Raw genomic sequence first — 24,602 nt, forward strand, 5'->3', positions numbered from 1 at the left:
TTTTTGAAAAGATCAACAAAATTGACAGACCACTAGCCAGACTAATAAAGAAGAAAAGAGAGAAGAATCAAATCGACGCAATTAAAAATGATCAAGGGGATATCACCACCGACCCCACAGAAATACAAACTACCATCAGAGAATACTATAAACACCTCTATGCAAATAAACTGGAAAATCTAGAAGAAATGGATAATTTCCTGGACACTTACACTCTTCCAAGACTAAACCAGGAAGAAGTTGAATCCCTGAATAGACCAATAGCAGGCTCTGAAATTGAGGCAACAATTAATAGCCTACCAACCAAAAAAAGTCCAGGACCAGATGGATTCACAGCTGAATTCTACCAGAGGTACAAGGAGGAGTTGGTACCATTCCTTCTGAAACTATTCCAAGCAATAGAAAAAGAGGGAATCCTCCCTAACTCATTTTATGAGGCCAACATCATCCTGATACCAAAGCCTGGCAGAGACACAACAAAAAAAGAGAATTTTAGACCAATATCCCTGATGAACATCGATGCAAAAATCCTCAATAAAATACTGGCAAACCGGATTCAGCGACACATCAAAAAGCTTATCCACCATGATCAAGTGGGCTTCATCCCTGGGATGCAAGGCTGGTTCAACATTCGCAAATCAATAAACATAATCCAGCATATAAACAGAACCAAAGACAAGAACCACATGATTATCTCAATTGATGCAGAAAAGGCGTTTGACAAAATTCAACAGCCCTTCATGCTAAAAACGCTCAATAAATTCGGTATTGATGGAACGTACCTCAAAATAATAAGAGCTATTTATGACAAACCCACAGCCAATATCATACTGAATGGGCAAAAACTGGAAAAATTCCCTTTGAAAACTGGCACAAGACAGGGATGCCCTCTCTCACCACTCCTATTCAACATAGTGTTGGAAGTTCTGGCTAGGGCAATCAGGCAAGAGAAAGAAATCAAGGGTATTCAGTTAGGAAAAGAAGAAGTTAAATTGTCCCTGTTTGCAGATGACATGATTGTATATTTAGAAAACCCCATTGTCTCAGCCCAAAATCTCCTTAAGCTGATAAGCAACTTCAGCAAAGTCTCAGGATACAAAATTAATGTGCAAAAATCACAAGCATTCTTATACACCAGTAACAGACAAACAGAGAGCCAAATCAGGAATGAACTTCCATTCACAATTGCTTCAAAGAGAATAAAATACCTAGGAATCCAACTGACAAGGGATGTAAAGGACCTCTTCAAGGAGAACTACAAACCACTGCTCAGTGAAATAAAAGAGGACACAAACAAATGGAAGAACATACCATGCTCATGGATAGGAAGAATCAATATCGTGAAAATGGCCATACTGCCCAAGGTTATTTATAGATTCAATGCCATCCCCATCAAGCTACCAATGAGTTTCTTCACAGAATTGGAAAAAACTGCTTTAAAGTTCATATGGAACCAAAAAAGAGCCCGCATCTCCAAGACAATCCTAACTCAAAAGAACAAAGCTGGAGGCATCATGCTACCTGACTTCAAACTATACTACAAGGCTACAGTAACCAAAACAGCATGGTACTGGTACCAAAACAGAGATATAGACCAATGGAACAGAACAGAGTCCTCAGAAATAATACCACACATCTACAGCCATTTGATCTTTGACAAACCTGAGAGAAACAAGAAATGGGGAAAGGATTCCCTATTTAATAAATGGTGCTGGGAAAATTGGCTAGCCATAAGTAGAAAGCTGAAACTGGATCCTTTCCTTACTCCTTATACGAAAATTAATTCAAGATGGATTAGAGACTTAAATGTTAGACCTAATACCATAAAAATCCTAGAGGAAAACCTAGGTAGTACCATTCAGGACATAGGCATGGGCAAAGATTTCATGTCTAAAACACCAAAAGCAACGGCAGCAAAAGCCAAAATTGACAAATGGGATCTCATTAAACTAAAGAGCTTCTGCACAGCAAAAGACACTACCATCAGAGTGAACAGGCAACCTACAGAATGGGAAAAAATTTTTGCAATCTACTCATCTGACAAAGGGCTAATATCCAGAACCTACAAAGAACTCAAACAAATTTACAAGAAAAAAACAAACAACCCCATCAAAAAGTGGGCAAAGGACATGAACAGACACTTCTCAAAAGAAGACATTGATACAGCCAACAGACACATGAAAAAATGCTCATCATCACTGGCCATCAGAGAAATGCAAATCAAAACCACAATGAGATACCATCTCACACCAGTTAGAATGGCAATCATTAAAAAGTCAGGAAACAACAGGTGCTGGAGAGGATGTGGAGAAATAGGAACACTTTTACACTGTTGGTGGGATTGTAAACTAGTTCAACCATTATGGAAAACAGTATGGCGATTCCTCAAGGATCTAGAACTAGATGTACCATATGACCCAGCCATCCCATTACTGGGTATATACCCAAAGGATTATAAATTATGCTGCTATAAAGACACATGCACACGTATGTTTATTGCAGCACTATTCACAATAGCAAAGACTTGGAATCAACCCAAATGTCCATCAGTGACAGATTGGATTAAGAAAATGTGGCACATATACACCATGGAATACTATGCAGCCATAAAAAAGGATGAGTTTGAGTCCTTTGTAGGGACTTGGATGCAGCTGGAATCCATCATTCTTAGCAAACTATCGCAAGAACAGAAAACCAAACACCGCATGTTCTCACTCATAGGTGGGAACTGAACAGTGAGATCACTCGGACTCAGGAAGGGGAACATCACACACGGGGACCTATCATGGGGAGGGGGGAGGGGGGAGGGATTGCATTGGGAGTTATACCTGATGTAAATGACGAGTTGATGGGTGCAGTACAGCAACATGGCACAAGTATACATATGTAACAAACCTGCACGTTATACACATGTACCCTACAACTTAAAGTATAATAATAATAAATAAATTAAAAAAAAAAAAAAAAAAAAAAAAAAAAAAAAAAGAAACTAAAGGCTTAATGAATTTTAAATACCAAGTGTATTAATATATTACAAAATATAATTTAAATCATAATTTATAAATATGTAAATGCCAAACACTATCATTTTATTATAAACCAACAAAAAATTTAGAAAAACAAAGTATTAAATCAAATACTCTAAAAGTACTAAAAGTTTAATCATAAGAAATAACATTATTCAATTTTAAATTACAAAAGAAAACAAAATCTGTGAATGATGATGTGGTGAAGTGACAAGGTTACTTTTGTGTAAATTGTTCCGATGCTGAAAAACGCTTTTTGACTTTAGTCAGAATAGTGTGACCTCTAACTCCAATTTGAATATTGTAGAGGTGTAAAAGAGATGCTTTCTAAATGAGGACACCATTGTTTCATGTAAGGTTTTGAAGTGGTGTAACTACTCTCTAGGAACGTCTCAAGATGTAGTGACATAAGACATAAATAATGCCAGTTCCACTGCCTACCCTTCAACTCCGGCTACGTTAAAGATTTTCTTCCTAATACAGTAGTTCCCATTTATCCTCAGGGGATATATTCCAAGACTCCTAGTAGATGCCTAAAATTGTGAATAGGTAGGAACCTGATTGCTGTCAGTCAGAACACATTTCTGTTCATGTCTTCTGCACACACATTTCATGTCTTTTAGCTAAACACTTATCACACACTGTGGTAACAACTTTCACAATTTGAAGTGAGACAGCAAAATGAGCGCAAAATTTCTTTTTCCTTCCCACTTACATGGACAGAAAATTCATTTTTAATGTAGATCTTAGCAACTTCAGCATATAATTTGTGCCTTTTTTTAAAGTCAAGAACTTTCACCTTTTCACTTAAAGGATGCACTTTATGGCTCCTCTTTGGCATATCCAATAGCCAGCATCACTACTCTTGCACTTTGGAGCCATTATTAAGTAAAATAAGGGTTACTGGAACACAAGCACTGTGATAGGTCTTCTGTATTTAAATAAGCCCTATGCTATCTCCATTATATGGTGCACACCCTAGTCTAGTATACTTTGAGGCTGCTTCCAATTAGAATTCCAGGCCCAGAGTGAAGAAAAGTTGTTTCTGCCCACAGTTCAGAGCTATTCGGGCACTTTTGTCATGCAGCTTACTGTCCAACCTACCCTTCTTCCTACCTGAGTTGGAAGCAGGGCAGGGGCCTCTCTGTAAACTCACCTATGACTCACTTACCTGCTCTGCTCACTTTCAAGATTCTTTTCATACCTAAGAAGGTTTGTTAGTTTTTGTTTTCTTTCTTTGGGCTGGAAGACTGTTCTCATGTCATTTCCTGTGTCATTTATATTTAAAGATTTTTAGTAAAATAATTTTCTCAGCCTTCCAGGCTTTGTTTCTTGATATTGAAAGGAAAAATTATAGAATTTTTAAAACAAAAAAACAAAACAAAACAAACTGTGTATCTCTATCTCTTGCCTGCCTCTTGAATTAAAAATAAATTTCAGACTGTTCTTGCTGAAACTAATTTGAGGGATCTGTTTTTGAAAGCAAAAAGCCAAACTCTAAAAACTTTATCTATTCTAACTATAATAATCTTATTCTTCCCAGAAGTAATGAATATCTCTAACTGAATAGGCATAAGATTTTAAAAAGATACGAGGAAGTGCCAAAAAGAAAAGCATAGTAATGTATTCAAAAGTATTACCTCACTACACAAATAGAATACAAGATTTTCTACCCACACATAAAAAAAAAAAGAGAATTAGGTAACCACAAACAATTGTTTTAAAATAGCAGTATTGAGTTCTAAGCCACTTTTGTCTCTTTTCCTTGTCCATGGAACTGCCAGAACTCAGATGTTGAAGTCGTTTTCTTCCTTGGCAGAGTTTCTGGCATGGATTCCTTATAGCTAGTGTGCATTTGCTCCCCCTCACTCCACTGGTCTCTGGATTGCTGCCTGTCTTCCGTCTTCTGTGTCATACCTTGGAGTGTCATTTTGGGGTTTGCTGGGATCCCTCCATCTCTCTTAGTCCCAGGGTGTGCTTGGGCTCTTCTAGCAAATAATACTTCCCAGCAGTATTTTGTGTGTGTGTGTGGTTTCTGTGTAGAGCAGTCTTTTTTCATTTTCTCAGATTCTATTAATAATCCCATGTGTCATAAGCATTTTGTATCCTTTTTAATTTCTTGAGAAATTAGAATAATATTCCTCACAGGCAAAGTCAGAGGACAAGTCATATGGCATTTGATTGAGTCACCTCAAAGTATCACCTTGTACTGCAAAATCAACCAGTTTCCTATGTTTCAAATGAAACATCTTGATGTTCCTTTCCCGGAGTTTTATTTCCTTCCTTCCTTCCTTCCTTCCTTCCTTCCTTCCTTCCTTCCTTCCTTCCTTCCTTCCTTCCTTCCTTCCTTTCTCTCTTTCTCTCTTTCTCTCTTTCTTCTTCCTTTCTTTCTTTTCTTTCTTTTTCTTTTTTTGACATGTTCTCTAGCTCATTGCAGCCTTGAACTCCTGGGTTCAAAGGATCATCCAGCCTCAGCCTCTGAAGTAGCTGGGACTACAGGTTCACCACTGTGCTTGTCGACTTTTTTTGTTTGCTTTATGTTTTGTTTTTTAATAGAGATGGAGTCTCACCATTTTGAGCAGGCTGATTTTGAACTGCTGGACTCAAGTGACCCTCCCTCCTTGGCCTCCCAAAGTGTTGGGATTATAGGTGTAAGCAACCGAACCTGGCTACTGGAGTTTTGTAGATACCTGGCATATTCTCTGAGAGGCATTGGTATTGCCTTTACCATCTTCTTTTTGGAGTTTTAATTTTTGATTCTTTTTTTCCTCTGGAGTCCATTTACAACTTCTTCTTGGGGACCATCAGAATCTTTTTCAAATATACCCACTGACATTTTGTCCTGACATGTTAGAATTTTGGGTGAATATGCAAATTAGGAATTTCTGGAATCCAACTCAAGCTGGTTAAATGACAGAGGGATTTATTGGCCCATAATTGGAAGCTGACATGTAAGTTGGCTCCAGGGTTGGCTTGAGTCAGCTACTCAACAGTTTCCTTTTATCTCCTCTCTGCCTCTGGCAGGGTCAGCTTCTTCTGAAGCTGGCTCTACTTTGTAGTCACAAAATAGTTGTGTCAACTCTCATAACAATGTGGAGAAACACATCTACGGAGGAAGAAGCTTACAGTCATGGCAGAAGGTGAATGGGGAGCAGGCATGTCTTACACGGCAGGAGCAGGAGCAAGAGAGTGAGTGCGGAGGTGCTACACATTTTTAAAGGATTAGATCTCAGGAGAACTCACTGTTTAGTGCAAGGACAGTATCACGGGGGATGGTGCTAAACCATTCATGAGAAATTGGCCCCCATGATCCAATCACCTCCCACCAGGCCCCACCTCCAACATTTGAGATAAAATTCAACATGAGATTTGGGTGGTGACACATATGCAAACCATATCATATGACCTTTGTGTCAGGGACCAGCATATGTGCTAAAGATTCTACATACGTGTTTCTGAAATGGTTCAGGGTGTCTGCCCAGCCTATTACTACCATTCTTTGAGAGTTTCCCTTACCAGAGAATGGACTTATTATAGCTTGTTTGTTTGATGAAGTTGATTGGATTAAGAATAGTTATTTGGTCCAGATTAAGCCAATTGTCTTCTCTATGATTTTTTTCACTGTATTTTAAAAATACCATCTCTAGAAATTTTGAGGTGGTATTCAAACTAGTCAGTTTCTGCTGGTCTGTGGGAGCAGATCAGATATATTCCAAAATAGAACACTAGAAGCTTGGGGTGGCCATTTTTCATATGTTCAAGAGAAACAGGAAGGATTGTGAGCAGAGTTAAGGTAGTATTTGGCCCCAAAGAGGGAAAGACAAAGAAAAGTATCCTTGGTTCCTGATGACTTTCACATTCATGGTTCAGCTGCACCTTGGCCCATTATCTGTGCAACAGGTTTTTCAAATGAGGCACAAAGATAAAGAACAATGTAATAGATCCAAGGAATAATTATCTCTCTCTACCCAATGCCTCAGAAGCTAAAGTGGGGTGCTAGACTGCCTGTGCATGATTTGCTAAGGTATAACAAGATGGTTCTGTCAGCAAGGTCATGTACCCCAGCTAGTATAAGAGGGAAAACTTGGAGAACAGAGGTTTGTGTGTGAACTTTGAATGGTCTCCTCTGCCCCTCCTCATGGAAATAGCAGGATGTTTTATTTCAGCTCAAGCCAATGAGTGGGGCTTCAAGAGGACTGTGAAGAGATTTTGATATCTGTATCCTGGAGATTAATGAACATAGTCAATAGTGTTTAACTTAAGTCTGAAAAGTCTAAAGTCAAGAGATATAAAAGGAATCCACTGGGGTACTGGGAGTAGGCTGCACTTCCACTCAAATTGGCTCCTGAAAAAAAAAAAAAAAAAAAAGAGAGAGAGAGACACTCTCCTCCCCTAACCCTGCAAAAGAGAGTTGACCTGGGGTTATCTTAAAACAGAAACTCTTAAATGACTATTTCAGTCATTTGTTGTATACATGAAAAAATAGTATGTTACTGGTTACTCAAAATGGAGCTATCTAGAAGAAGGCATTGCCAAGGTCAAAGAAACTGCATTGCAGATCTTTAGTGAGAAGCTCTGAAGAAGCAACAAAAGTGTCCAACCAAGAAAGAGTCAGTAATGCATCTGCTGTCCAGAGAGCACCAAAGCCACATTTTATCAGCTGCATAACCCAGCTCCTTCCTCTGGTCCCTCTTTGCTTAGTCTGACTTTGGAGAAGCCAGAGCCGTGGCTTACACAGTGTGGGAGGAGATAGAGTTAGGAACTTCTTAAGAAACCAGCCACATCCCCACCCCACCTTAAACCTCCATTCTGGGAATGAGGAAAGCTTGACACTGAATAAGAGTTTAGATATTCTATTTCTTTACTGAACTGAACTCTAGCTTGGGTATTATTAGAGTAGCTGGTATGTTTAATGCCAAAACATTACCTAAGAATGCATACACCAACTATGGACTTTATCTATAGTTTTATCTTTAATAGTGAGAAATAATACATTCATTTTCTTTTCACATTTTATCACTGATGGAGGTATCATATAATCATATTAACATCTCTGCAGGGTAGATGTTATCTCAGTAGGAATTATTTTCTTCCTTCTGTAATTAAGGAAACTGAGGCTCACACAGTTTAAGTAAGTTTCCTAAGGTCCCACAACCAACAGTCAGAAGAACAAGGCTATGAAACATGAATGTTTCAGCCAATCAGTTGTTCCCTTCCTGTATGCTGCACTGAACCTCGAGGACCAACAAAGAACTTGAGAATTCAAAGTGGGCAATATTTTATCTAATTTGGGGAAACAAGGATGTTCATGCAAGGGGAATGGTTCATGAAATGGACTTTCAGGATGAATAAGTTTTTAGCAAACAGAGATGAGAGGAAAATAATTCTAGGACAGAAGTGACTAAACTAAGAAACTGAGGCTGGATAGGGTGTAGTCTACAAACTGTGATAGTCTAATTTGGATACGTATAAGATCTAGGAAGGGTTAGGGAAAGATAAGTCTGGAAACATTGTGGGGCAATAGAATAGTAATTCTTTACTTTTTACCTTACTCCCTCTTCTGCAACGGCCTCTTTCTTATTCTTTGAGAAAAAAATGAAGATACCCTTTTCATATGATTTGGAAAGTAGAGATTATGTGCTAACATCTCACTTGGTACAGGGGAAAACTGCAAGCATTTTTTAGAGAGGTGGACCTAATTTTGAATCCATTACTACTATAAGAACATACTGTTTCTGAAACTCAATTTCCTTGTCTGTAGAGTAGAAAAATTACCCCATAGTACCACAGTGGGGGATACATAAAATAAGATGAATATGATACAGAATTATAAAGTAACTATGTGACCTTAAGCAAATTACAAATGTCATGTCTCTGTCCCTCAGTTTGCCCTCCCCATTGTGTTGTTAGTGACATGTTATATCACTGTTTGAAGTACTTCACTGGGAAGATTTTTTTTTTAAGCAAAGCAAGGTATTCTTATAAATGCTCAGTAGATGTCAAACTTAATTTTGTATGTGTCCAAAATTAAGCCTTTCATTTTAGTTACATAGAAAGGTCCTTTAAGTGAGGGTAAGAGAACATTTAAACTGAAAATTATATGTACTAGGCCTGAAAATTTTTAATGGCCTTATTTAAAATGAATATAAAGGTACTTAAGGAAGGCAGCAGTTGTAGGCTTTCTTTTCTTAGGAAATCAATACTCATAAAACTCAAGGTTGGAAATGAGAATTAAAAACCACAGTGAGTTTATTTTAAAACATGTAGTCTGTCATCTTTATTTTCCCTTTGGATTACATAGTGTTTATACCCTGAGGTCTATTTATGTTGCTGCAGCTCTTTCACTGACTTTGAAGTGAACTTTGTATGGTGCTAGAATCAGAGCATTAGGGCTTAGAGATCATGTATTCCAGACCTCTCATTTAAAAAGAGTAAATTAAGGTAAGAGAGTAAAGTGAATTTCCTTGATATCTTTGTTTCCTCTGAGATGTAAAAATCTCCTGTTGTTCTTAACCACTAGGCTAAGTTCAGTGACAGCAAGAGTCATCCTAGTTCATCCCCTACCATGGCCCCAATCTTCTCCTTAACCTAGACAGTGACTGGCACTTAGCAGACACTCCACTTACAGTTCTGGAAAAAAGCTTTTATCTCTGAATAAAGTATTTTACTCTCATCAGAAACTCTCTGGCATTCCTGGTATGGCTTAGGAGACTAATCATTGATAATAAATAAATAAATAAATGACAAATTCCTGCTGTTCTTCTCCCAAATACATGCCTCATGGAGTTGCCTGCAGGAGAAACAGTTCCACAGCAAATCAAGACCTGCAATTTAAAGGATTCTACTCTTGCCGGGTGTGATGGCTCATGCTTGTAATCCCAGCACCGTGGGAGGCTGGGGTAGGAGGATTGCTTGGGGCCAGGAATTTGAAACCATCTTGGTCAATATAGCAAGACCCTGTCTTTACAAAAGAATTAAAAATTTATCCTGGCATGGTGTTGCCCACCTGTAGTCCCGGCTACTCAGGTGGCTGAAGCATGAGGATTGCTTGAGGGATTGCTTGAGCCTGGGAGGTCAGGGCTGAAGTGAGCAGTGATCACACCACTGCACTCCAGGATAGGTGACAGGGTGAAACCTTCTCTCAAATACAAACAAACACACAAAAACAAGGATTCTACTCTTCTAACTTCAAACCAACAAAAATAAGGATTCTACTCTTACAAATTCTCACCAGCAGATTCATTTAAAGTCACTATTTCTTCTGTCCAGGGCATCCTAATACATGCAGCTGCTCTCATCCAACTGACTAGCACACAGATTTGTTATCAAAGTTTAATACCAGTTGGTCAGAAGGCTGCCTATTTCTTCTGGGTATCTCTTCAATGTTCCAGAAAACAAATTTCATTTATTCTTATAAGTCTGACTGTCCCAAAGTTACTTTATGTACAAAAATCTGTGTATTTCTTTTGGTGTGATTCAGATGCAAGCAGAAATTAATTTTATTCATATTGTTATCTTTAAGACTATGTGTATTGGAGAAGGATTTATAGACAACGAAACAGTAAAAGATTAAGTCAAACAAAACAACTTAGTGCTTTTGTAATTTTGGAGGCTTTTGTCTGAAGGGAGATAGCTAAAGCTTGGCAAAGGCTTCCCACGTGTGACAAGTAGAAGAGACAGCTCCTTTCCCTCTTCATTGGGGCAAGCACCATAGTAATTAGAGTTAAAGGACACCAATAGACCTTTTTATTAGAACCAGATAACTTTCTGGTGTTTCTCAAACAAGAGAAAGGCACCTCCATGGAATCTCTTTCATCTGTTTTCAAATTCTTTCTACCAAGACCAGTTCTTCCGCCAACTTCACCTAATTTATGTATGATCTACAGCTGTGGTTTACAAACTGAATTCAGGTGGCCAGGCAGGGACCCCTTCCCTCGCGCCCTCCCACCGACTAACCGCCCCCCGCCACACACACACACACACACACACACACACACACACACGCACGCACATACTGCCCCACCACACACACACACACACACACACGCACGCACGCACATACTGCCCCACCACACACACACACACTGCCCCACCACACACACACACACACACACACACACACACACACACACACACACACACACACACACACACACACACACACACACACACACACACACACACACACACACACACACACACACTGCCCCACCACCTCGACCTCCACATACATTCCCCGACCCCCTCCAGCAGTGAAGTCTAGGAGCACCGCTGAATAATTTAAATTTTCGAGGGGAAGCACAGCGCCATCTGTCGGACATCATGCCAATTACTCTTGGTAAGTTGGGATTTAACTGTTACTTTACACTTTGGACGGCTAGGTACTCCTTTTGGCCTAAGGACACAGTGAAAAATGTACCGAGACCTAAGAGAGCCACGAAACAAGAAACTTCAGAAACCTCTGATATCTGATCAAGAGTTAAGAGACGTCAGAATCATCACAACTGACAAAAGGTTAGGAAAAAATTCCAAACATTTCTATTTATTTCCTACAGACTTCCCCATTATATTTTTCGCTGCCTAAACAGAAGCAGACATCTGTGATCAGGAGCTGGGCTGTGGCAGTTAACATTTTATTGCCATTTACTGGTTATGAACCCTTTGTATGATATCTTCCAATCTATATGAATAGATAGATGATATGTAGCAGTATGTATGTGTTTAAAGAGAGATTTTTTTTTTCCCTAGGCATGTCTCCATACATGCATATTTGAAAAAGTTAAAGACATGGGTTTCATGTTTCAAAATGGCTAGGACAGGAGCTGTGGAGTTCTCAAATCCTAATTGAGGGCTGTCACGGGGAAAGGTGCTGATAGAAAAATCAGTCTCATCCTAGGTGACCTCTGTCAACTTTATAAGCTCTTTGATGACTTATTAGTCCATTTATAAAACAAAGAGAATAATACAGATGTTATTGAGGTTTGTGTTTATAAAATATTCTAAGATGCTCAGATAAAAGGTGTGACTCACAGGAAATGCCAAATCTGAAATAAATCGTCCTTCTGAGTCACAACTAATACCTTTCAATGTGATGGAAACTTGATATTTGAAAACTCCCTTGAAAACAGATTCCTGTTTTCATCAGCTGTACCTTTCCTATGAAATTTGTTTCCATATTTCTTTCCTGTTTACCATGCTTTCAAATTGGTTGGCATTTATAACTTGAAAGGGGACCATTGAACAATTACTTAAGGGAGACAGACACAAATACAATTTTTTTTCCACCAGGTAAAGACCATGTGCGTGTGTTTAAATGTAATTATCCTTTCCCTTTTGATTTTTGTCAATCAAAGAAATAGATGTTACTGAAATGTCTGATTGTTTTATCTCATCACTACCAACAAAAAATGTTCCATTAGAGTCCGGGAGGCTTTCTATTTCAGAATGTTTTCTAGGCAATATGTGGTAATTCAAAGAGATCAAAGTAAATGTCTCCACCTCAATTCATACAAGCCTTGATAATAATACACTTTCAAAACTTGTCTATTCTAAAGTAACATTTGTCTACTAAGCCCTTTTTTGGAGAAAATTTAAATTAGTGGGAGGACCTTATACACTATCTTTTTCATAACGAACACTTTTCTTGATTATTAAGAAGTAAATAAAATGATCTTCAATTCTAGAACGCAGAGATAAGCGCCATTGAAATGCTAGTGTGCTTTGGTCTAGTCTTTTGTCTATGTATGTTTTAATATTATATACTGTTTTAATTTTTATTCATCTCATTTTGTGTTACAGTTTCTTTTTTTATTAAGTTGTGCAGGTTTGTTACATAGGTATACACATGCCATGGTGTTTTGCTGCACCCATCAACCCGTCATTTACATTAGGTATTTCTCCTAATGCTATCCCTTCCCTATCTCCTTCCCACCTCCCCCCCTACCACCCTTGCTGATTGGCTTGGTATGTGAAGTTCCCCTCCCTGTGCCCATATGTTCTCACTGTTCAACTCCCGCTTAAGAGTGAGAACATGCGGTGTTTGATTTTCTGTTCTTGTGTTAGTTTGCTGAGAATGATGGTTTCCAGCTTCATCCATGTCCCTGCAAACGACATGAACTCATTCTTTTTATGGCTGCATAGTATTCCCTGGTGTATATGTGCCACATTTTCTTTATCCAGTCTATCATGATGGGCATTTGGGTTGGTTCCAAGTCTTTGCTATTGTGAACAGTGTTGCAATAAACATACATGTGCATATGTCTTTATAGTAGAATGATTTATAATCCTTTAGGTATATACCCAGTAATGGGATTGCTGGGTCAAATGGTATGTCTGGTTCTAGATCCTTGAGGAATTGCCACACTGTCTTCCACAATGGTTGAACTAATTTACACTCCCACCAACAGTGTAAAACTATTTCTATTTCTTCACATCCTCTCCAGCATTTGTTTTTCCTGACTTTTTAATGATCACCATTCTAACTGGCGTGAGATGGTATCTCATTGTGGTTTTGATTTCTATTTCTCTGATGACCAGTGACGATGAGCATTTTTTCATATTTTTTTTGGCCACATAAATGACTTCTTTTGAAAAGTATCTGTTCATATCCTTCATGTTACAGTTTCTTTTGGTAATTTTGATTACCATTCGCTCCAATTAAGTCAGTCATGTAATATTTAACATACTTTTGCATGTGTTTAAAAAATGGCAGTTTAAATTTATTTTAGATACTGTAAGTAAATTGAAATTGTGAAGTATAGATTTAAAATATATTATTTTGAAATTTCCATCTGAAATGTTACGTAATTTTATGTTTGTTGAGTCACTCTGTAATTAATTCTAAAGCTCATACCATGAGCTGTTCACGCTGTTAAACTTTAAAATTGATTTGAGGAAGAAAAATTTCGTCAGCTGTTTTAATTTAAATAAGTATGCATGTGCTTTGCCACTGGATAATTGTGCTAACTCAGGCTGGGCGCAGTGGCTCATGCCTGTAATCCCACCACTCTGGGAGGCTGAGGTGGGTGGATTATCTGAGGTCAGGAGTTCGAGAACAGCCTGGTCAAAATGATGAAGCCCTGTCTCTACCAAAAATACAAAATTAGCCAGGCATGGTGGTACACACCTGTAATCCCAGCTACTTGGGAGGCTGAGGCAGAATTGCTTGAACCCAGGAGGTGGAGGTTGCAGTGAGCCGAGGTAGTGCCACTGCACTTCAACCTGGGTGACAGAGTGAGACTCTGTCTCAAAAAAAGAAAAAAAAAACTGCTCTTATCAAACAAGCCCTTGAAATTCCATTCAATTCATGAAGCCATCTCAGTTTCTTCTGGGACAGGTAGTAATTTACCCATTCTCAACCATTTAGAAATATTGTAAGTCCCTTTAACTTACTGAATCATAACAGACATTCGTTCCATTGTTTATACATAAAATTACTAAATATTAGTTAATGGGTAGTCCTAGATAAAATTTGTGAAGTTAGGTTGTCCTCTGCTCAAAACTGTTTCTGTTGTGAGTATTCTTTTTTTCTTCTTATGCCCAAGTAATCAAATTCTGATAATGCCCATTGCATGCCTTAGGAATCTGTCTCCCATGCCCCACTCAGCTCCTCTTTCCTGGCAAGGCTTGTACTTTGGACTTTTCTGAACACCACACCTTACCCCATACTCATCAGCCAATGTTGATTCTTCTGGTGGCTGAGGGTCTTGTTGGATGACTGCATTGCTAATCTTGCCATTGCATTTCGCTGAAGTGCAAATAACTGGTAAATGATTCATGAGTCATGCCTCCCAGATTGTGTACTCATTTAATTAATGGAAGGCTTCGAAGGCTTAATTCCTAAGAGGGACTGAGCAATAATGAAAGTAGACTGAAGTATTTTGAAGGGTAGTGAAGGAAAGAAAGCTATACCCATGTGATAATTGGGTTTCCAATATAGCTGTTTTCAGTCTGAGTCTCAGAGGCTGACTTTGATGCAAGAACATTTGAGCAGGAGATAAGCTAAGGAAGTGCTCTCAAGAAAAATCAGTAGGGGCTTAAGGGAAGCAGAACAGGGAAGTGGAAGTAGCTAAGCATGGACTAATTTCAGGTCAACTCCCTTTCTCAGCCTCATCCTGCAGGGAGTTGTGTAAAGGAAATTACACTTCTGAGTTTGTCCTGGCTTGAGGAAAGGGAATCATTTGCCATAGCTTGCCCTGTGGTGGCCATAAACTCCCTGGCACTTCCTGCTGGTAAGTACGGCCAAAAAGGCTGTAGTAAACCAAGGACGGTCTCCTGAAGATCGAGATTGTGAGCTGTTAGAAGTGCAAATACAAAAGCTGGGGATGGGCATAGGAATCATAGGGATGTGGATGAAGCACCATCTGTATGCACTGTAATGGTGTGAACTTGAGAGGGAACAGAGTGGATGAACAATATCCATGCAGCCGTGACTTGGGCAGTGGGTCCTTCTTCCTGAAGGTAATTAAAGCACCAGATCAAGATATAGAATAATATAAGTACCCCAGAAGCCTTTCTTGTACTCACCTCCCATCAATAGACCCCTTGAAAAGGTAATCAGTACTCTGATTATACTTAGTTTTGCTTGCTTTGTAGCCTTATGTAAATAAAGCATACGCTATGTACTCTTCTTTGTCTGTCTTTTATATTTGACTTATTGAGAGATGCATCCACATTGTAGCATCTAGAGGTTGTTCATTCTTTTTCATTGCTGTGGAGGATTCAGTTATATAACTGTTTCACTATTTATTCTACTGCTGATGGGAGTTTGGGCCATTTCCATTTTGGGGCTATTATGAGTAATGGTGTTATAAATTTCTTTAAAGTGTATTTTGAGGCATAAATGTTTGCATTTCTGCAAGAAATATGTAAATACCTAAGAGTAGAGTTGATTACATAGACTACACATACGTTAAGCTTTAGTATAATAGATACTGCCATGTAGTTTCCCAAAGTGATTATAGCATTTTAACTCCCTCTAGCAGTATATGTGAATTTCAGTTACTCTACATTCTCTGCAATATTGGGGAGCCTCAGACTGTAAATTTTAGTCATTCTAAATATGCAGCTTGTTTTTTAAACTGTCAGTAAATTGAAAACCCACGATTAGGAATTTTGTAGAAACTTCTCTTGATATTAGCAACCTCATTTTGAGAAATGCCAATATTAGTAAATAACTACTCTCCCCACGCATATGATAACTGCTAAATATTATTATTTATTTACTCAACTGATAAACTTTTTTTATTTTTAAGCATTTGGATCTGAATCAACAAGATGTCTCTCATATTGTGTATTGCTAGAAATAAAGGGTGATGTCTATTTAAATTCGCTTTATATAGAACAAAGTTTAATGCTACATAACCCGTCAGCTAATTAATACATATCTTTAAAAAACATTTTAGGTTGGCTAGTCTTTAGCCTAGAACTTCCTAGCTCCAATTTAAAATTAAGGCACTCCAGCAAAATATGTGGGAATATTTTGACATCTGTGTATATATGCATATAGGAAGTGAGTCATTTTAGTGTCAGCTGAAAAAAAGCCACATTTTAGGTGTATAAGACTATTTTTAAAAGTTGTAATTTTGTGTAGACTGAAACCTGATAGCAGGTGAGAGAGAGGTGGCTGTCTGTCCATGCATGGACTGTAATTAGAGAAAGATTTGAGCAGTATGCCTGTCCTCCAATATCATTATCACTATATATCATTTTACTAGTATGATTTTATCTTTTTAAGTGTTTTAGGACTCTGCAGTATCCAGTTAATAATGTTTTTAACTTAGGTAGTAGCCAGGCTGAAAAATAAGAAGCCATTGTAGGGGGCTCCAATGATCTAAAAAAAAAATTAGGCTTTTATTAGATGGCAAATTTGTTCTACCATGTGATTTTTGTGTTAATTTTTCTCCTTATAACTAAAAAAGTCTTACAAAATAAAAGGTAAATATTGCCTCAAAAATTGTGGATACCTGTATAAAGTATGTGCCCTCAATCCTTATCAGCTAACACCTGCTTTATAAATTAATGCCTTATCAGAGATTTGTAGAGTTAGCTACAGAGTAAGTCATTAAGATGTGGTGGTTGAAAGAAAGAAAAACCAAAAATTATAGTGGAGAACTGTCTGGAGGGAAAGAAGATCTGCTCATAAATTACAGAGAGCAACAAAAATGTTAAAAATAATAAGTTTTCACAATTTTTCCGAAGCCTGCCTCTGCTTATTTTAGGATGAGCACAAACCATATGACTTCTATCTGGAGGCACTGTGAGATCAATGGTCTGGTAATGTCTGTTGATTTCCAGCATCAAATTCATAGAAGCATGCAGTGAGTAGAAGAGAAAGAATCTTGGCAATTTTGTAGTTTCTGTTCTTTCATCCAAATAGGAGAACCGGAGCTCAGCAAAGAGTGAAGAACAACCTCAATGTCACATAAAACGTTCTCCATCCTCCATTTCCACCAATTTCTCCAAACACCTCTCTCTCCCCTTCTCTTCAACAGTTTCCATTAGTGTTTTCCATTAACACAAAACTCAGAATTCTCTCTGCCATGGGCCCTTGTGTTTTTCGATGTTTGTGTCCTTGTTTATGCAATCTCTCCACTGCAACTGTGTCAGGCAGTGGGGACAGCTAAAATGTTGATGCTGCCATCTGGGAATCACTTTCTTATGGGGTTCACTCATGTAAACAAAGAACACTTGCTCTAAAGTACAGTGTAATCAACTCATGAAAATTATGAAACAAAACATGCTCTAGCTCCCCTTCTATGCCTGTTCAAATTACAGAAATTGCATTGAAATGCATTGAAATGATAGCAAACATTTTAGTAGACAATTCCATAATACACGCTGATTTTAAAAGATGGACTCAGATCATAAATTTTGAGTGATTGTTGGAAGCTAAAGGGCAGATAGAATCACCTTGCTGCAGAAATCAGAAGAGGGACAACTGAAAAATAAAGGCTGTAACAGGAGCATGTGTCACATCATCATAGCAGTTTTCTTTCCTTCCTTCCTTCCTTCCTTCCTTCCTTCCTTCCTTCCTTCCTTCCTTCCTTCCTTCCTTCTTTCCTTCTTTCCTTCCTTCCTTCCTTTCACCTCTGAACTTTTTATTGACTTCCTGTTCCCCAAAGGGTATCCTGCTTCTGCTGGCTTGATGTCTTAGAACTTTGGTGTCATTGGTCTCAGACACCCTTTTGCTATCCATTGTCCGGTGGCTGGTGGTCTTTGGATGGTTTGCATGGAGTTGCTGCTGTCCAGGGCATCACCAAGATTGAGTCCTCATCGTCTTCAAGCAGGCAGTGGTAGGTGGCGCTCTCAGCCTCCAGCTTGACCTTGATGTTCAGCAGGGCCTCCTACTCCTGGGCCTGTCGCTGTCCCTCTGCCCGGCTCTGTGCCATCTCTGACTCCAGGTGCAGCAGAATCCCATTGAGCTGCTCCATCTGCAGGGTGTAGTGGGCCTCCACCTCCCTCAGGCTGTTCTCCAAGCTGGCCTTCAGATTTCTCATGGAGTTCAGGTCCATCTTTATGGACTGGACTGTACGTCTCAGCTCTGTGAGCATCAACTCAGCATCTCCAACCTCGGTGGACTGCATGGTGACCACTGTGATGCTCTCCTCAATCTGCTGAGACCAGTACTTGTCCAGCTCCTCTCAGTTCTTTCGAGTCAGCTCATCATATTGGGTCCGGATGTCTGCCATGATCTTGGCAAGGTCCTGAGATTTGAGGCATCTACCTCCACGGTCAACTCAGAGCTGGCAATCTGGGCTTGTAGGCCTTTTACTTCCTCTTTGTGCTTCTTCTTCATGAAAAGCAACTCCTCCTTGAGAGCCTCCATCTCTGTCTCCAGCTGCAGCTAAGTGACACTGGTCATCAGTCACCTTGCAGAGCCCATGGATGTCACTCTCCACAGACTGGTGCATGGCCAGCTCTGTCTCATACTTGACTCTAAAGTCATCAGCAGCAAGACAGGCATTGTCGATCTGTAGAACGATACGGGCATTGCCCACAGTATTTTCAAAGATCTGAGCCCTCAGGTCCTTGATTGTCTTGAAGTAATGACTCCAGTCTCTGACCTGGAGTCCCTTCTTCTCCAGGTGCTCTCGGATTTTGCTCTCTAGCTACCAGTTCTTGGTCTCCAGGTTCCTCACTCTGTCCAGGTAGGAGGCCAGACGGTCATTCAGGCTTTATATTGTCTCCTTCTCATTCTGGATCTCCCATTCCTGCCAGACCCCTGGCCATCCCTGTGGCCACGCCCCCGGACCCCATGCCGCCCCGGAAGCTGGTGGAGTGGGACACAGAGATCCAGGAACCAGAGCCCCTGGCGCCTGCATAGATGCTGACCATGCTGCTGACCGGCCAGGTGCCATAGTTGGGCACCTGGACAGAGCCTGGGAACTGGTATTTGGTGGAGAAGATGGAGCAAGTGGTGAAGCTCATGCTGTCCGGGAGGAGAGTGAGAGGGCAGGTCTCAGGCTTTGCCGACGACCCATCATAGCAGTTTTCTAAGGAAGCTGCAGAGAAACATCAAGCTCAGATCGAACAAAGCAAAGAGTGGGAGGGGCCCCTGGGCCAGGCATCAGAGCAATAAATTAAAGACTTTATTTGAGTAATCTGGGTCTCACCCTCTATCCTCTATAAGCAGCTGTTGACCCCAGCAGTGTTTACTTCAGAATGAAGTCTAGAGGGGTGTTTGTTTGATATGCAGTGAATTTTCGTAGAAGAGTCGTTTGTATGAGGCTGTGGCTGGAGATAAAGGAAAGCAGAGCCTGAGCTAACTAGGGACCTTCACATCCACATGAAGACAGGGGAAGGAAGGAGAATCACTGATTCCCTTTGTCTGTAGGACACATTTGAGAGGGGGGAACTCTGAAGTAGGAGTTTAGACACAAGATACTCCCAGGGTGGGCAGTATAGAAGGTAATATACAACACACAGCAAGGCTGGGGATCCTCCAAGACTCGAAATAAAAGTTATTTGTACACAGTGGAGGTTTCTCAGTCTGGCCTCCTCTCAAACATTCAAGGCAAGTTTCTATATTCAGAACTTATATTCAGCGACAATAAAAGAGGCTCTCATTTGATCTGATGAAATACAATACAGACATTATCTAACAATTCTGTTTGATAAAGATAATTATAAATAGCAACCCCAAACCATAAACTTGCTAAATAAATTTAGGATAAAAGCAAATCATTAAAAATATTTAAAAGATCCAAAATGTTTCTGACTAGCATGAATAGAAAAAACACTATCCACATTTAAACATACCCTCATATAATTTCAGAATGCCAAGGATAAATATAAAATCCAAAAAGTTGGCTGGGTGCAATGGCTCATGCCTGTAATCCCAGCACTTTGGGAGACCGAGGTGGGCAGACCATGAGGTCAGGAGTTCAAGACCAGCCTGGCCAACATGGTGAAACCCTCTCTCTCCTAAAAATACAAAAATTAGCCTGGCATGGTGGCACGTTCCTGTAATCCCTGCTACTTAGGAGGCTGAGGCAGGAGAATTGCTTGAACCAGGACCCAGGAGGCAGAGGTTGCAGTGAGCCAAGATTGGGCCACTGCACTACAGTCTGGGCTACAGAGCGAAACTGTCTCAACAAACAAACAAACAAACACACAAACAAAGAAACAAATCCAAAAATTTTTCAAGAGGAAAAAAATCAGATTGCTAATGATAGAGTTCCCATGTTGAAAGTGAAGGAATAATATTGAAGTTGTGAAAGAAAAAAAATATTAACCTAGAGTTCTTTTTTGCTTTTTAAAAAAATTTTAATTAAAAAAAATTGTCATGAGTGCACAGTAGGTGTATGTATTTATGAGGTACATAAGATATTTTGATACAGGCATACAATGCATAATAATCAACTAGGAGTAAATGGGTATCCATCACCTCAAACATGTATCCTTTCTTTGTGTTAGAAAAAATTCAATTATAACTCTTAGTCATTTTAAATGTAGAATGAATTATTGTTGACTGTATTCACCCTGTTGTGCTATCAAATACTAGATCTCATTTATTCTATATAACTATGTTTTTGTACCCATTAACCAACCCTACTCCCTCACTCCACAAGTACACTTTCCAGCTTCTTGTAACCATCATTCTGCTCTCTATTGCCATGAGTTCAATTGTTTTAATTTTTAGATCCCATAAAAAATGGAGAACGTGCAAAGTTTGTCTTTCTGTGCTTGGCTTATTTCACTTAATTAACATAATGACTTCCAGTTCCATCCATGCTGTTGCAAATGACAAGATTTCATTCTTTTTCATTGCTGAATAGTGTTCCAAAGAAAATATGCACCACAATTTCTTTATCCATTGGTATGTTGATGGACACTTAGGTTGCTTCTAAATCTTGACTATTATGAATAGTGCTGCAATAAACATAAGGGAGCATATATCTGTTCAATTTACCGATTTCCTTTCTTTTGGATATACACTAAGCAGTGGAATTACTGGATCATATGGTAGCTCTATTTTTTAAGGTTTTTTGTTGTTGTTGTGGTTTTTTCAGGGTTTTTTTGTGCTTAAAATTTCTTTTCTTTTTTGTTTTTTTATTTTATTTTATTTTATTATTATTATACTTTAAGTTCTAGGGTACATGTGCATAACATGCAGGTTTGTTACAGATGTATACTTGTGCCATGTTGGTGTGCTGCACCCATCAACTCGTCAGCACCCATCAACTCGCCATTTACATCAGTTATAACTCCCAATGCAATCTATTTTTTAGTTTTTTAAGGAACCTCCATACTATTCTCCATAGAGGCTCTACTAATTTACATTCCCACCAATGGGGTACAAATGTTCCTTTTTCGCTACATCCTCAGTAGGATTTGTTATTATCTGTCTTTTGGGAAAAAAGCCATTTTAACTGGGGCGAGATGATGTCTCATTGTAGTTTTATTTATTTATTTATTTATTTATTTATTTATTTATTTATTATTTGAAACAGAATCTTGCCCTGTTACCCAGGCTGAAATGCAGTGGTGCAATCTCAGCTCACTGCAACATCCGCCTCCCAGGTTCAAGAGAGTCTCCTGCCTCAGCCTGCAGAATAGCTGGGATTACAAAAGCCCGCCACCACACCTGGCAAATTTTTGTGTTTTTAGTAGAGACAGGTCTTCACCATGTTGATCAGGCTGTTCTCAAACTCCTGACCTCAGGTGATCCACCCACCTTGGCCTCCCAAAATGCTGGGATTACAGGTGTGAGTCATCGCACTCAGCCCAACATCTCATTAGAGTTTAGTATGCATACCTCCGATGATCAATGATGTTGAGTGCCTTTTCATATACTTGTTTGCCATTTATTTATCTTCTTTTGAGAAATCTGTATTCAGATCTTCTTTCCACTTTTAAATTGGATTATTAGATTTTTTTTCCTATAGAGTTGTTTGAGCTCCATATATTTTTGTTATTAATCCCTTGTCATAAGAACAGTTTGCAAATATTTTCTGCCATTTTATGGGTTGTCTCTTCACTTTATTGATTGTTTCCTTTACTATGCAGAATCTTTTTTTTTTTTTTTTTTGAGACGGAGTCTCGCTCTGTCGCCCAGGCTGGAGTGCAGTGGCCGGATCTCAGCTCACTGCAAGCTCCGCCTCCCGGGTTCACGCCATTCTCCTGCCTCAGCCTCCCGAGTAACTGGGATTACAGGCACCCGCCACCAAGGCCGGCTAATTTTTTGTATTTTTCGTAGAGACGGGGTTTCACCGTGTTAGTCAGGATGGTCTCGATCTCCTGATGTCGTGATCTACGCGCCTCGGCCTCCCAAAGTGCTGGGATTACAGGCGTGAGCCACGGAGCCCGGCCAGAATCTTTTTAACTTGATGTGATCCTATTTATCCATTTTTGCTTTAGTTGCCTGCGCTTGTCAGATATTACTCAAGAAATCTTTGCCCACTCCAATGTCCTGAAGGATTTCATCAATGTTTTCTTTTAATGGTTTCATAGTTTGGGGTGTTTGATTTAAGTCTTTAATCCATTTTGATTTTATTTTTGTACATGACAAGAGATAGGAGTCTAGTTTCGTTCTTCTGCATATAAATATTCAGTTTTCCTGGCACCATTTATTGAAGAAACTGTCTTTTCCTCAATGTATGTTCTTGACACCTTTGTTGAAAATGAGTTCACTGTAGATGTGTATATTTGTTTCTGGGTTCTCAATTTGGTTCCATTGGTTTATGTCTGTTTTTATGCCGGTACCATGCTGCTTTGGTTACTACAGCTTTAAAGTATAAATTGAAGTCAGATAATGTGATGCCTTCAGTTTTGTTCTTTTTGCTCAGGATAGCTTTGGCTATTCTGGATCTTTGGTTACAAATAAATTTTGGGATAGTTTTTTCTATTTCCATGAAGAATGTCATTGGTATTTGGATAGGGCTTGCACTGAATCTGTAGATTGCTTTAGGGAGTATGGACATTTTAACAATATTAATTCTTCCAATCCATGAACGTGAAATATTTTTGCATTCTTTTGTTTCCTCTTTATTTTATTTCATTAGTGTTTTATAGTTTTCATTGTAAATCCTTCACTTCTTTGGTTAAGTTTATTCCCAGGTATTTTATTTTATTTTGCTTGTAGCAATTGTAAAGGTAATTATTTTTTTATTTCCTTTTCAGATTGTTCACTGTTGGCATATAGAAACGCTACTAATTTTTATATGTTAATTTTGTATTCTACAGCTTTTCTGAATTTGTTTATGAGTTCTAATAGGTTTTTGGTGGAGGCTTTAGGGTTTTTACAAATCTAAGATTATGTCATCTGCTAAGAAGGATAATTTGACTTCTCCCTTTCCAATTTAGAGGCACTTTATTTATTTTTCTTGTCTGATTTGTCCCTTGTACTTCCAGTACCATGTTGAATAACAATGGTGAAAGTGGACATCATGATCATGTTCCAAATCTTAGAGGAAAGTCTTTCAATTTTTCCCCATTCATTATGATACCAGCTGTGGGTATGTCATATATGGCTTTTATTGCATTGAGATATGTGTCTTCTATACCGAGTTTTTTGAGTGTTTTTTTTTTTAATCTTAAAAGGATATTGAATTTTATCAAATGCATTTTTAGCATCAATTGCAATGATGATATGGCTTTTGTCCTTCATTCTGCTAATATGATGTATCACACTGATTGATTTCTGTATGTTGAACCATACTTGTATCCCTGTAAAAAGTATCAGTTGGTCACAATGAATGATCTTTTTAATGTGTTATTGAATTCAGTTTGCTAGTATTTTGTTAAGGATTTTTGCATCAATGTTCAGAGATATTGACCTATGATTTTCTTTATTTCATGTGTCTGTCTAGTTTTGATTTCAGGGTAATAACACTTGCCTCATAGAATAAGTTTGGAAGTATTTCTTTCTCCTCTATTTTTCAGAATAGTTTGAGTAGGATTGGTATTAGTCCTTCTTTAATTATTTGTTAAAATTTAGCAGTGAAGCCATGGGGGGTGCTTGGCTTTTCCTTGCTGGGAGACTTTTTATTATAGCATTGATCTTGTTACTTATTATTGCTCTTTTGGGGTTTTGAACTTCTTCAATCTTGGTAGGTTGTAAGTGTCTAGGAATTT

At 38.8% G+C, this 24,602-nt stretch overlaps 1 pseudogene; it reads right to left on the minus strand.

Moving 5' to 3' along the window:
* Positions 1-14,572: 14,572 nt before the first annotated feature.
* Positions 14,573-19,454, minus strand: LOC102116263 (keratin, type I cytoskeletal 18 pseudogene; annotated as a pseudogene).
* Positions 19,455-24,602: the final 5,148 nt, after the last annotated feature.

Source organism: Macaca fascicularis, chromosome 12, assembly GCF_037993035.2.
Source record: "Macaca fascicularis isolate 582-1 chromosome 12, T2T-MFA8v1.1".
Classification (NCBI taxonomy): Eukaryota; Metazoa; Chordata; class Mammalia; order Primates; family Cercopithecidae; genus Macaca; species Macaca fascicularis.